Below are 14,149 nucleotides of genomic sequence, written 5' to 3'. Positions count from 1 at the left end.
TTCCTTGTTTCGAGATACTGAGGCATATTTGGACATATTCCCTCAAGACACAAGTATGCTTGTAAATCCCAACATTGAGCTTGGTGACACTGTGCTCTATATCTCTCTCAGGTGTGTTGCTTTGCTAATTATTATAATGTGCATGTGCATGGCAGACAGGCACAAGGGGCTCATTGTGGCTTGTGTTTCCTTTTACATGTGTCTTATGAGGGATCTTCCAGAGGCTCTAGCTATGCAAATTGCCATACTTGACCCTCTAGTGACACAGTGCCTTTTCAACAAGCAAGGAACCCTTTCAAGTTTTTCTGATGATTTTAACATGCTGACCTGCAATTACATATTATACCCCTATGTTGAAGGGTAATTCTTAACTCCTTACATGTTATTTTTAACATTTTGTGGTATTCTTAGCTAATTTGTTTTTTATTTTGTAGAGGACATTGGAGTCCTATTATCTTCAATCTTTTGGAGAAAGATATTATATTTATGAATTCATTGTCAAGTATCCATGGGAAAAGTAAACTGTAAGTATGAAGCATAATCTATGCTTGATGATGGCCCATTGTTTTCTATTAGTAGCTTTTTGATTCAATGTCTTCTTGCAGTGTTGCCAAACTTATTGTTGGTCACCTGAGTACCACAAACAAGGATTAGAATATAGAAGCTTTCAAGTACTACAATCAAAAAGTGCCCTTATAGACAGACTCAACATCTTGTGGATGGAGGGTGCTTGCAAATGCATGGAGATATCTTGAGTCAAGGTGCCGGATGACTACACTCACTGTAAGTGTGGTTCATGTATTTATTTTGATGTTTTATGTATGTATGTCATGTCCTTTAGTTCCTTTTTCTATTTTTTTTCAGTTACATGACTATCCAGAGTCTTGGGTCATGTGGGTGAGAGAGAAGGTTGTTTCTATGGTTTTGGAAAGATCAATAAATCCAAATGATCCATATTCTCCTTTTCCACCAAAGAAAGGTAGAGACACCAAAGGTTTGGATGCAAAGAAAATGGATCAAAAGAAGAAAAGTCCTGCAAAGATCCATACAAAGAAAAAGGATCACAAGAAGAGTCCTGTCAAGGGGAAGAGTCCCAAGAAGAAGATCCCTACCAAGGGGAAGAGTCCTACCAAAAAGAAGATCCTTGCCAAGGGGAGGAGTCCCACTAAGAAGACTGCCAAGGGGAGGAGTCCCACTGAGAGCCCTGCAAAAAAAAGAGCAGATACAAAGGGCCATTCATTCCACTCACCATTGAAATTCAAGGTTCAAAAGCATCGTACACTTAAGAACAATAAGGGGGAGGCACCTAGCTCACCTTTTAAGCTACCATTTATGTTGTCAAAGAAAGCTGCCAAATCACCCAAGACAGCTAGTCCTAAGGAGCCCAAAGCACCAACCCCTGCCAAGTCACCCGTGCCAAGCCATAAGGGGTCCAAAGCACCAACCCCTGCCAAGTCACCACCACCACCCACTCCTGAACTTTCACCCCCTTCTGAACACAAAAGGAAAAGGATCTCTGAGGATGCAGAATCCTCTCAGGCAAAAAGAAAAGTGGAATTTCATGATTGAATAGTCCACAAAAGCTATGTACACTTTTGTTCATTTTGTCCTTATGAACATATATATATACCCTTTGGTGATTCATAATTTTGTACTTCAAATACTTAATACCAACTGTCGATTCTTAAATGTGTATCATGATGTCATGTAAGTTTAAAACAACATAAGTAGAGAAAAGATAAATATATTTGCAAAATGATTACAATATTGAACTTGTTTTTCCAAGTCCTTGCAAGTGGCTCAAATACAACTCTTTTTGGGGGAAGGCATGTGATGCAAGAGGTTGAATTCTCCATCCTTGTGCTCACCACAATTTCATCCACTTTGAATCTATACTCGGGAGATGTTTCATCAAGAAACTCAAGAGATTCTCTAACATCATTTAGTCTCCAATTTGTTGTTACTATCAGGCTTCTATACTCGGTGTGTGGATGTAGTGTGACCTTTAGTTCAAACTCTGGACAATTTTCCTCAGAGTCGAGAGGAACCCAGCTACCTAATTTGCTTCTCCATCTCCTATAGTCGTAGCCCAGAACTAATGATTGACGACATAGTTGATATGAAATAGACATAGAATTTGGGCTTACTCTACAACTAATATTGTCACCAATATGGAAAGTTTCTTTGGTGCTCCATCCGTCTCCAAGAACATTATCAAGTTCAGTCATAGAAAGTCTTCTATTAAGCCACATCGTCTTTGTCCTCTGCAAATCCATTGTTTTGAAACATGCCACAAAGACATGTATAGGCAAGAACCATTGAACTTTAATCCTTCTTGATATCCTGCCCGCAGACATAGCTTTAAGGATGTCTTCTTTGATCTTGGATTTGAAGCTTGATATAGTACATGCATCATGAGCTTCCCAATCAAGTGAACTTATGGTGGGAACAGGTAACTGATGTAGTTCTCCATATTCACCTTCTCATGATGGAACTTTGTATTCTGCAAAATAGACAAACAAATCCATTGTTTTGTAAAAGGAAGGTGGCTTGTCAGCATACATAGCATCTACAATCCCTTTATGCATTGCTTTGAACGTCCCACTCAGACTCTCCACAGGCTGCCATTCCACAGCTGTTGAAGGAAATATATCTGGAATGGAATCAAAAAATGAGAAAAACAATGGGATAATGAAAAAAATTCACTGTATCAAATAGTTTTTTTTTGTACATACAGTAAGAATGCAGTGTGGGATGTTCTTCCCAGTCTAACACCATATCCTTGGCCATGTACACATGTTGAACCTTAGCTAGCCAGCCATTGTCGGTCACTTTGAATGCAAGAACATGACCTTTCCAATGGTTTTTTACTTTATCGCATTTAGTTCTCTTCACTCTGTGTACACCTTTGCATGAAGGAAGCATTGTTACCCAGTCATTCACACGAAAAGATATGGACTTCCAAAGACCATCCTCTCTAACGTTATGAAAGCCACAAGAAGTTATGTTATGTGAAGGGCGACGTGCAAAAGATGCCATGGAAACTCAGAGATTAGAGAAGAAAGAAAGTATAGACGGAAACTAGAGAAACTAAAACCTCTCACAAACTAGAGAGCGAGAAAGGTATACGTTTGAAAAAAGTAGGTGATTTATCATTAATGCTCTTGTTTTGAGAGCCTTCTGACATAGATTTCATATCTTTTGACAACACTTTTGTGAAATATAAAATAGAATAAAAGAAGAGACTTCATTGCTTTGAGCCGCAAATTTAATGAGCTCTCTCACCGAAAGCACCTAAATATAGCAGTTTCAGCCTTGTGATCAAGACATTTAGCGGTTCTCCGTCAAAATAGGACCACCAAAACCCACAATAGAGGAGACAAGAGTGCCATAGTTTTGTATACGTGTCAAATAACTATTGGACTATTCCTTAATCCTTAGATTAACAAACAACCCTTTTTGAGTCGTTTTTGGCCCTAATGTAAACTGCTTAAAGCTTTCCGATTGAAATATTCAGACAACAGAGGGGATGAGGATATACTTTGTGAGTTGGATAAGATAACGTAGGGAAAATTGTCAGTCAGAAGCTATGTCGAGAAAATCAAGGAGCTAACTAGACAACTATAGGAACCACCATCCGAAAAGCGGCTGCGAGGATGGTTTTTGAATTGGTTTCGCAGTAAGAAGCTTAGGGAACAGGAGGTTCCGGCACCAACCAATAAATTTAATGATTTGGTGCAGCGGGCCCTGAAGCTCGAACAACAAGCTAATAAGAAAAAGAGTCATAAGAAGAGGAGATCCAGTAGTAACAGTACTTCTACTGAAGATTTTGAGTCTAGTAGAGCTTCCAGTAGCTCTGAAAGTAGTTCAGATGAAAGAACCAAAGGCAAGACTAAGAAAGGATCTTGGTCTAGGAAGATTGAAGAGATGGTTCGACAAATTGCTGAAATTAGCCAGACCAGACAACGGCGGGTAAGAAGAATGGAAACCCGGTGTTCAAAATGTAAATCTAAGGACCATGTTTTCAATGAGTGTCCACAGTGTACTTATTCCAAAGCTATGGCCATCTATGGAATAATTGTGGCATTAGGATTCATCATTTCAAAAAGGGAAAAGATTTGTCAGTGGTGGCATTTACCAATGCCGAACCAGTAAGACTGGAAATTGCCAACGCTTCTCAAGAGGAGAAACCAGGTACCAATGGTACTGGTATAGGGCGCAACAGATACCAAGGAGGTACTAGCCGGGGAGGGGGGCATGGTAATTTCTAGATCTGAAGTCTGAATTGCTATACTTGTGGAAAGTATGGGCATTTCGCGGCTCAATGTCCAGAAACATCTGTGACTGCGGATACTGAGGCGAAGGTTATAGAGAAAGTCCCAGTACGAGCAGTTACACGAAGCAAAGGGGTAGTGATTGAGAAAATCCCAAAAAATTCCAGAAAAACCAGTCACTGCTAAAAGCAGTGAATGGGCTCAACAGAGAGAGGTATGGAAGGCCAAGGGTAAAGGTGGTTGATGAATGGCAGGAGCAGAGAGAACTAGCGGTGAAAATCGCAGAGGATTTAGCCAAGAAGGTGCTAGAGCAGCCAGAGAGTTCTGAAGCATGGGTCATTCAAAAGATACCAGCCCAATCTACTGAGACAGATCAATTTAAAGCCCGGCATGCTTGAGACCATGTTGGCTGCAGTACAAGGGTTGGTTGAAGAGTTAGGAGCTGATAGAGGAGCTAAAAGCACTAAAATGGAGGAATGACATTGTGAAGATATTACTAGTTCTCAAGCTCCGACAACAACTTTGATCATGAGAAAGAGGAAATTCATGTCAAATCTGTGACAGAATCCAGAAACTCACTATGGAGTTGGAAGACATTAGAAGAACTTTGCTTGAAGCAACGTAATTCATCAGACAACGAAGGAAGGCTGAGGCGAAGGCTAGGACAGTTGACTTGATGGCTATCAGAGATGATGAAGTGCAACTAATTGAAGTAGATTACAAAGTTCGAAAACAATGGGAACCACTTTCGAGTGTCATTCTGGATAGAGGGTCAGGAGTAAACATCATGGGAGTACATCTTCAGAGAGGATGAGCATCACAAACCTGAAGCCAGCACCTTTCAAAGTGCGGATGGCAGATCATCGAGTAATGCAAGCTACTAGTATGATCGAGAATATATAGATACGAGTGGGCAAGGAGAAGTTCAAGGCCAGTTTTCTAATTCACGATGTGCAAGGAGCATATGGAATGCTACTAGGGTGCCCATGGTTGCAAACGGCACAGGCTGTTCACGACTATGCTAATCAAACTCTAACTATACAAGGGGCCAGTGGAAGGATCCAGATTCAGAAAAACAACACTAGAAGCTAGAGAAAGGAACTGAGACCTAAAGAACTATGCCAGAAGTATAAGGTCAAGAATATTGAAATAATGTTAGCAGCTCTAAATATTTTTCCCTTAGCAGAAATTGATCTCAATGCAGCTCTACTGAACAAGGAGCAGGCTGGCAAATAGGAGAAGTAGTTTCCAGACGAGTTTTCTGAACTCAATTCAGGAGAATGTTCAGTTCAGTTAAGTTGAATGCCGGAAGAATCAATTGAATCCAGGACACCGGATGAGCCAGCATGTTTTGGGGAGGACACAGTAAATCAGAATAGTGATTCAAAACTCAAAGAGCCATCTTGGGATTACACCGAACAGTCAACCAAGAGAAAAGGCAGCGGGCCTAACTGGTTACTCCCAAATGACTAAGAGATCGAGGATTGGAATCTAGGCTCTGAACACAACCCTAGAATGATCAAAGTTAATAGACATCTCAACCCTACAATGAAGGAGAAAGCCCGCAGAATGTTCCAACATTACAAAGATGTCTTTGCCTGGGAACACACTGATCTGAAAGGGGTGGATCCAGAGGTCTGCTAGCACAGGATACCACTGAAGCTAGATACCAGGCCAGTGAGACTGCAGCAGTATCGAATGAATCCCAATTATGCTAATAAGTTCAAGGAAGAGATTGAAAACCTTCTCAAAGTTGGGTTCATCACTGAAGTGGCCAGTAGCGATTGGTTATTTCCTATTGTAGTTTTTCCCAAGAAGAATGGGAAGTTGAGAGTATGTGTAGATTATAGGAAACTCAACGCTCAAACCATCAAGGATCCATTCCCATTTCCCTTAACAAATATGTTTCTTGATGAGATTACAGGGTATGAGATGTACAGTTTTATGGATGGATATAGTGGCTACAACTAGTTACAAATTTCTCCTGAGGATCATGGGAAGACCACTTTCATTCCAGAGTGGGGAGCATTTATGTATCTGGTAATGCCATTTGGCATATGCAATGCACCAGCCACTTTCCAGCGCTGCATGATGGAGATATTCAATGAGTTTCTTCATCAATTCCTTGCCATATTCATGGATGATTTCATTGTATATTCAACCGAGGAACAACATTTACTATTCCTAGAAATGGTTTTTAAGCGTTGTCAGGAGAAGCGGATTTGTCTGAATCCATTCAAATCTGTTTTCCTAGTTTGGAAAGGACAGCTACTAGGACATGTGGTATCTCGCAATGGAATAAAAATGGCCAACGACAAGATCCAGTGCGTTTAGTAGGCCAAGGCGCCTAGGAATGCATCTGAGTTAAGTTCTTTCTTGGGATATATTAACTTTTATAGAAGATTTGTGCATAAATTTGTCTCCCAAGCTTTACCACTATATGAGATCACAAAGAAAACCAGCAAGTTCAATTGGACTGGTGAGTGTGAGGAAATTTTCTAGAAATTAAAAAGTGCCATTATCAATAAACCAATCCTTCACCAACCAAATTGGGATGCTATCTTCCATGTGCATGTGGATGCTTCCGGGCTGGCGATGGGGGCAATACTAGCCCAGCCAGATGGAAGGACTGACTATCCTGTCTGCTTTGCCAGTTGCAGATTCAGTCAGGCTGAACAGGGTTATACAACCAGTGAATGAGAAGCTCTAGGGATGGGTTTCAGTGCTACAAAATTCAGGCATTATTTGCTAGGCAAATTGTTTCAGTTCTATGTGGATCATCAGGCCCTATTATTCTTGATTAATAAAGTCATTATTCAAGGTAGGCTAATACGATGGATGATGTTCCTTATGAAATTTGAATTCCAAATTTTCCATAAACCTGGAAAGAACCACTGTAGCGTTGCTTTTCTCTCTAGGAGTATGGAGGGCTGTTCTGAAGCGTCTTTAAGAGATGAACCAGTGGATGCTAAATTATTTCAACTAGAAGCGGTAGAATCAGTCGATCCTGAATTATATGAAGTATATCAGTTTCTTTCTCAGGGTAGTTTCCCAGATGATTGGAAGCAAAACCAGAAGAAGGCTCTGGTTATCAAAAGCTTAAAGTTTACCATGTTGGAGGCTCACTCTATAGATTAGGTGTCGATGGAATTCTTTGCCGATGTGTGCCTATGGAGGGGAGAATGCAAGTTATCTCAGAGGCGCATAATGGAGAATCTAGTGGACACTTTTCTACTGATATTACTTACAAGAAGATTCTGCAGGTTGGTTTATGGTGGCAGACCTTGATATCCGATGTCAAAAGCTTTTGCAAAACCTATGACATATGTCAAAGAATGGGCACACCCACAGCTGCAGACATGGCTCCCTTAACACCAGTTCAGCCACTGGGTGTTTTTATGAAATGGGACCATTCAAGAAGGTTACTCCCAGGAAGAATAGGTATATAGTGATAGCTACCTGCTATGTAACCAAGTGGGTAGAAGCTAAGGCTCTTGCCTACAAAATTGGATGCAGATAACGGACCTTGAAGTGTTGTCGACTTGGAGTCGTGGTTGCATCTCGATCTTTCGCGCTTCGATCTATGTGTTCATAATTTCCATGCTTCCAACAAACCTTTCCTTCTTCTCACTATTTGTTAGTGTCCTTGTGAATGTAGCCTCAAATGTGTTGCCCTTATTCATGAAGGGTAGTTGAAAATGCCCATTTTGTTTGGACTTCTTGCTCTATTGCAGATACCTGCACCCACAAATACACCCTGTATAGTTTTGACTACAAAAAAAATTGATGTAGTCTTGGAGCCATGCTTGGATTGATGTGGCATACACCTTAAGCAGTCATATCTGTTGTGGTTCCAATCCAGGAATTTGCTATTGCCAGTCATGTGTTGTTCGTCACCTTTGCCATTGCCATAAGTACGGATCGTATTGCTTTCGGGCTCCATGTGGGATGTCTCTCCCTCCCTCCCTCTCTCTTATCTTTAATCTAGTCTAGGGGCACATGGATGTACTCTTTTGAGCACATTACCAAAGAGCAGGAAGTGTATATTTCTTGGCTATGGAGAATCGGGCAAGATGGGTTACCGGCTTTGGGATCCTGAGTCCAGAAAAGTTATTCGTAGAAATGATGTGCATTTCAATGAAGCCAAGTTTCACGCTAAGCCAAAGAAGAGAAAGGAGATCAGAAGAGTTGTCTTCAAGGAAGATGGACCTAGTGCTAGCACATCAAGATAGCATGGTCAGGCTCAGGAACAGCCTATAGTGACTAGAGAGGCAGAATTAGTTGTGGTGAGACGTTCTGAGCATGTCTCCAAACCACCTGATCGTTATGTGCCACCTCTAAATTATGCCATGCTCACAGATTGCGGAGAATCATCTTGTTACAAGGAGGCATTACAAGTGGTTGACTCTAAAAAATGGTAGTTGGCCATGCAATCAGAGACAAAGGCTCTGCATAAGAATCAAACATGGATTTGGTTCAATTGCCAAAGGGCAAGAAAGCTCTACCTTGTAAGTGGGTTTACAGGTATAAGCTTACTCCTCATGATGGACAGCCACAATACAAAGCACGGTTGGTTGCTAAGGGTTTTAAAAAAGAACACGGAATAGGTTTTGATGAAGTCCTTTCACCAGTTGTCAAGATGACAACATTGAGAAGTGTACTTGCTTTGGTTGCCAAACATGATCTGCATTTAAATCAGATGGATGTGAAAATGGCATTTCTTCATGGAGGTTTGCATGAGGAGGTTTATATGTAGCAGCCAGAAGGGTATGTTGAGAAAGGCAAAGAGAAATTGGTATGTCGTTTGAGAAAGAGTCTCTCTGGCAAGTTTCATCGATTTATGCTATCTCAAGGATACAAGAGAAGCGAGACAAATCATTGCCTATATACTCGACAAGCTAAGGATGGTAGCTTGAGTAATCCTCATCTTGTATGTGGATGACATGTTACTTGCTGGTAGACAAATGGCACAAATTTCATCTCTTAAGTCAAAAATGGCAAAGGTTTTTGACATGAAAGACATGGGTGAGGCAAGTAATATACTGGGTATGCGTATCCACCGAGATAGGTCAAAGAAGATGCTTTACTTATCTCAGGAAGATTATATTGACAAGGTGTTGCAACATTTCCATATGGATAGGGGAAAGGCATTGAAGACACCATTGCCGTCATATGTGAAACTAAGCAACCAAGAATTCCCACAGTCTAAGGTGAAAAAGGTTGAAATGGATACGGTGCCATGTGGGAGTTTGATGTATGCAATGATTGCTACACGTCAAAATATTGCATTTGCAGTGGGAGTGGTTAACAGATATATGTCAAATCTTGGCAAGAAACATTGGGAGGCAGTGAAAGGTATCATGAGATACTTAAAACATACAAATAGTATACGCATATGCTATGGTAGTCAGGATTTGAGTGTCAGAGGATACACTAACTCGGATTATGCAGGAGACTTGGATAAGAGGAGATCTACATCAGTCTATGTCCTTACATTGGATGGAGGTACCATATCATGGCGATCTTGATTACAAGATTGTATTACACTGTCTACTACAGAAGCTGAGTATGTTGTAGCAAATGAGGCATGCAAAGAAGCTATTTGGCTTGGTAGATTGGTAGCAGACTTGGGAATCAAAGTAGATATGCCAGAGTTATATTGTGATAGTCAAAGTGCTATACAATTGGCAAAGAATCCAGTGTTCCATTCGAAGACTAAGCATATTGATGTGAAATATCACTTCATTAGGGAAGTAATTGAAGACAAGCAGATACAACTAATGAAGATTCACACCAAGAACAATCCTACTAATCTACTCACAAAGGGACTTCCAGGAGAGGGCTTTGTGCATTGTCGTGAGTTATTGGACATTGGATAAATGGCAGCCGTGTAAATCTTTGTACATTTATGTTCATAGATTTACACTTAATTAAAGTTCCACATTAGACTTTAAGTGGGATGTTGTTGGGATTAAATCCCAAGTGGCCTCTTATATGGATATGACCAGCCGCCCGCCTAGCTCGCTTATCACTAACTCTTTGTATATACTCACTTATACTTTTGTGAATAATAAGATTTGGGAGATAACCCTTCAACGGATTCTCTGCGTACTGTGTAAGCTCTGTGTCTATGTATTTGTGTGTGTGTGTGTGTGTGTGTGTGTGTGTGTGTGTGTGTGTGTGTGTGTGTGTGTGGGAGTCGATCTAAGCTCTGCTCCGCGACTTCAAGAGCGTCCGTCTGCCTTTGGTGAGCCGAGTTTTGGCCATCTTGTGACAATGCGAGGCTGTATGGATCCATCCTTCTGGAAGAGGCTGATTGGCTTTTATCCGAGCCTCAAAAAGAATCTTAGCCATCTCTTTGTACTGTGGTCCTAGGCCTGGTTTAGCTGTAATGTCCTTTTCAAGCACTTTAGAGGACTCAACATCGAGTTGCAGCAGTTGGTTGGTGATCTTAGTGAGGCCTATGAGCTGAATTTTCCACTGGCCCATACATAGTTTGATCCTCTGCACCTCATCTCTCAGCTTCTGGATATCATTCAGTTGGAGAGCGTCGTTGAACAGTGTTTGCCAAGTTTTCCATTCCAGAGTCAATCGCTCATACCAATCTTATCATCAGTAATATTAAAAAATGTAAGCCGATCTACTAGTTCTGTGTGTTGAGGGTAGAGTGCCGGAAAAAATCTTGGCAACTCTGCCTCTGTTGCTGGTAAAGCATACAAGAGAACTGGCGAATCAGGCACAAATTCCAAGAAGTTAAGGACAGCCTAGTTCTCTTGATGCATCATCTTTCTGGTTACTTTAACCAGTTGAAATAGTCGCCGGAGATTAGTTGCCTGTTCTCCCACTGACATTCAAGTTTGAGGTCCCTTCCTGGTGGTAGTCTGTTCTTCAAGAATAGTCCGCACCCTTTGATCCAAAACTCCCCTAGAAATCTGCATTTGCACTAAGACCTCTTTCAATTGATTCCTGATGTTATATTTTACTATTTTTGCAGCTGATAGGTGGAAAAGGCTTGACCAATCTAAGCCTATGCAAACAAATATATATATTGTACATTTTATTATTCAAGTGCTCTTTATGAGATTTGGTCATTTATGATCGGCCGGCCATTTTGTAACCAATTTGACCATTCAAGAAATCGATAAAACAAATACGTGAAAGAGGGAAATGGTCACTCTTGCACGGGGGGAGATTGCACCCAGTGTCTGTTTATTCTTCTCTCATCTCCTCTCTCCTCTCTTGCCATGCGGGCATAGCACTCCACTCTAGGAGGTGCTCCTGCAAGTGTTCTGTTGCTCTCTATCTCTCTCCGTTAGTGTTTATCATCGATTATGTGCTCGTGGATGCGTCAGGTATGCAGATCTATCATTTTATTGTCTGTAGTGAAGACCATATTAGGTAAAGTGGGAAAATCCCAATTCCCAAGTTGGACAACTTTCAATATATCATGTACAAAATATAGAGATTTTGTCAAAAATTTAAGTTTTCTTAAGGTCTCATTCCACTTTATGCACATACAATACAAAATGAAAACAACTAAAATACCATGGTTTCAATCAATTGGATTATTAGGAGACGAGTATATTGCATCCATTATCATTGTCTATGTTCTACTGTCCTACCTACAACTTATCTCAACATGGAGAGCTTGGTTTCTAGGTCCACCACTTGTCCAAGTTAATGTAAAAGTGACTCAAGGTTCACAACTTGTGAAAGCAAGGATCCATTGAGGAATACAATCCACTTGGCTATTTTTCCTTAATTTATTGCATGTGACATTCAAGCAAGGTCCACTTCTAATCTATAACTTCTTAATTTGAGGCATGGGGCATACATAAAATATGTAGCATATGCTCTATTGCCTCATAGGAAGGTTGGTTTCAAGGTGCACTTATCCATGCTAGCCTATCTTGGAGAAATGATGGAGCTTGCTTCTCTCCTTGTTTCAATTGAGACTAGCTTGGACAAGTGGTGGACCTTTGCTTCTCTCTATGTTTCAATAGAGTTAGCTTGGACAAGTGGTGATCTTGGAACAAAACCCCCATGTAAAACATATCATGGGTATTCCAAGTGATTAGAAAGATTACCATTTAAGATATAACCTTATAGGCTGGACAAATGGAGCTTGGCTTGGAGAAATGGTGGACCTTTGATTCTCTCCATGTTTCAATGGAGCCTATCTTGGAGAAATGGTGGAGCTTGCTTCTGTCCATGTTTCGATGGAGCCTAGCTTGAACAGTTGGTGGACCTTTGCTTCTCTCTATGTTTCAATAGAGTTAGCTTAGACACATGGTGGATCTTCAAACTAAGCCAACTACTATCAATGTTTCCTAGCTTGGACAAGTGGTGGAGTGTTTCTCTACTCCATGTTTCAATGGATCTTAGTTTGGACAAGTGTTGGACCTTAAAACAAAAACCCCATGTACAACATAGAATGGATTTTCTAGATTTCAATGGAGTCTAGATTTAACAAATGGTGGAGCTTGTCTTCATCCATGTTTCAATGAAACTAGCTTGGAAAAGTGGTGGACCTTGTAACAAACCCCCCCATGTACAACATATCATTGGTTTTCTAAGTGATGGGAAGGAATACCATTCAAGATATAAACTTATAGCTTGGATAAGTAGTTGAATTTAAAACCAAATTCATCATAATACAATGAAATACAGGTTAGCCAATTCCTAAATCTTGAGACCAAACCTCCCATGCTATTAGAGATAATATATTGGATAAGTGGTGGACCTTCTATTATTTTCCCATGCCTAGTTTAGACTACCGGTACACTTTGCAGCTATAAAGGTTGGACGAGTTGTGGAGCCTTGTTTCTATCCATGTTTTAATGGATCCTAGCTTGGACAAGTGGTGGACCTTGGAAAAAAGCTTCCATGTACAACATATATGAGGTTTTCCATGTTTTAATGGAACCTATCTTGGACAAATGGTGAAGCTTTCTTCTCTCCATGTTGATTTTGGAACTACCTTAGACAAGTGGTGGAGCTTTGCTTTTCTACTCTTCATAATACAATGAAGTATAGGTTGGTTACATGGTGAATCTTAAGGCCAAACCTCCCATTTTACTAGAGATGATAGGTTGGACAAGTGGATCAACCTTCTATCATTTCTCCATGACTATATTGGACAATTAGTAGACCTAACATCTCTCTATGTTGTCTAGAGATAAGCTTGGACAAGTGATGGACCCTGCTTCTCTCTTCCCTTGGTTTACTAGTTTGAAGACTCAGTATATACACTTTCTTAGATCTAGCTTGAACAAGTGGTGGACCTTGTATCCACAATCTTAATTCATTACAAAAAAGTATATGAAAAAATAACATAGGAATCTTGGTTTGAAGGTCAAGCAATTAGGTTCCAAATGCACATAATAATATATTTTCCACCCATAATAAAAGAAAGTTAAATATGTTATTACCAAATTGACAAAGGTAACGTACTCCAAGAATTCTAGCTTTGCATCTTGTCAGATCTAAATCTTCATCAAGGCGACATGCATGTATACATCAACTTTCAAGCCATTCAAGAATACATGCACTTAGATTCCATAGTTTTGTTTTCAAAGTCTTTTAGGTTCTAAAACTCTTTCACGTAAAGTATGTAATGACAAAATTCTTGAAGCAAACATTTGTGCCCAAGAAAAAGATCCCTCTCACATATTTAAAGTCCATGAATTCTCTGATCCATACTTACAAGTTTTATTTTGACATCAAACATCAATTCTCTCATAGTTACAAATAAATGCAACCTCAATATGAATTGACAAAAAATGAATTTCTTTTACTATATGACCCAACATAGGCCCCAATCAAATAAAAAATGAGTCTCCAAAAATTTGGGTGCACTCTAGCAATACATCAGA

The 14,149-nt window shown here is 40.2% G+C and overlaps 1 pseudogene; it reads left to right on the top strand.

Moving 5' to 3' along the window:
• Nucleotides 1–319: 319 nt before the first annotated feature.
• On the top strand, nt 320–1,286 carry LOC147443996 (uncharacterized; annotated as a pseudogene).
• The last annotated feature ends 12,863 nt before the right edge of the window (nt 1,287–14,149 follow it).

The sequence above is a fragment of the Adiantum capillus-veneris genome, chromosome 13 (genome assembly GCF_014529385.1).
Source record: "Adiantum capillus-veneris isolate H3 chromosome 13, ASM1452938v2, whole genome shotgun sequence".
Classification (NCBI taxonomy): domain Eukaryota; kingdom Viridiplantae; phylum Streptophyta; class Polypodiopsida; order Polypodiales; family Pteridaceae; genus Adiantum; species Adiantum capillus-veneris.
Note: the sequence above shows the minus strand (reverse complement) of the source record. Positions and strands in the feature narration are given on the sequence as shown.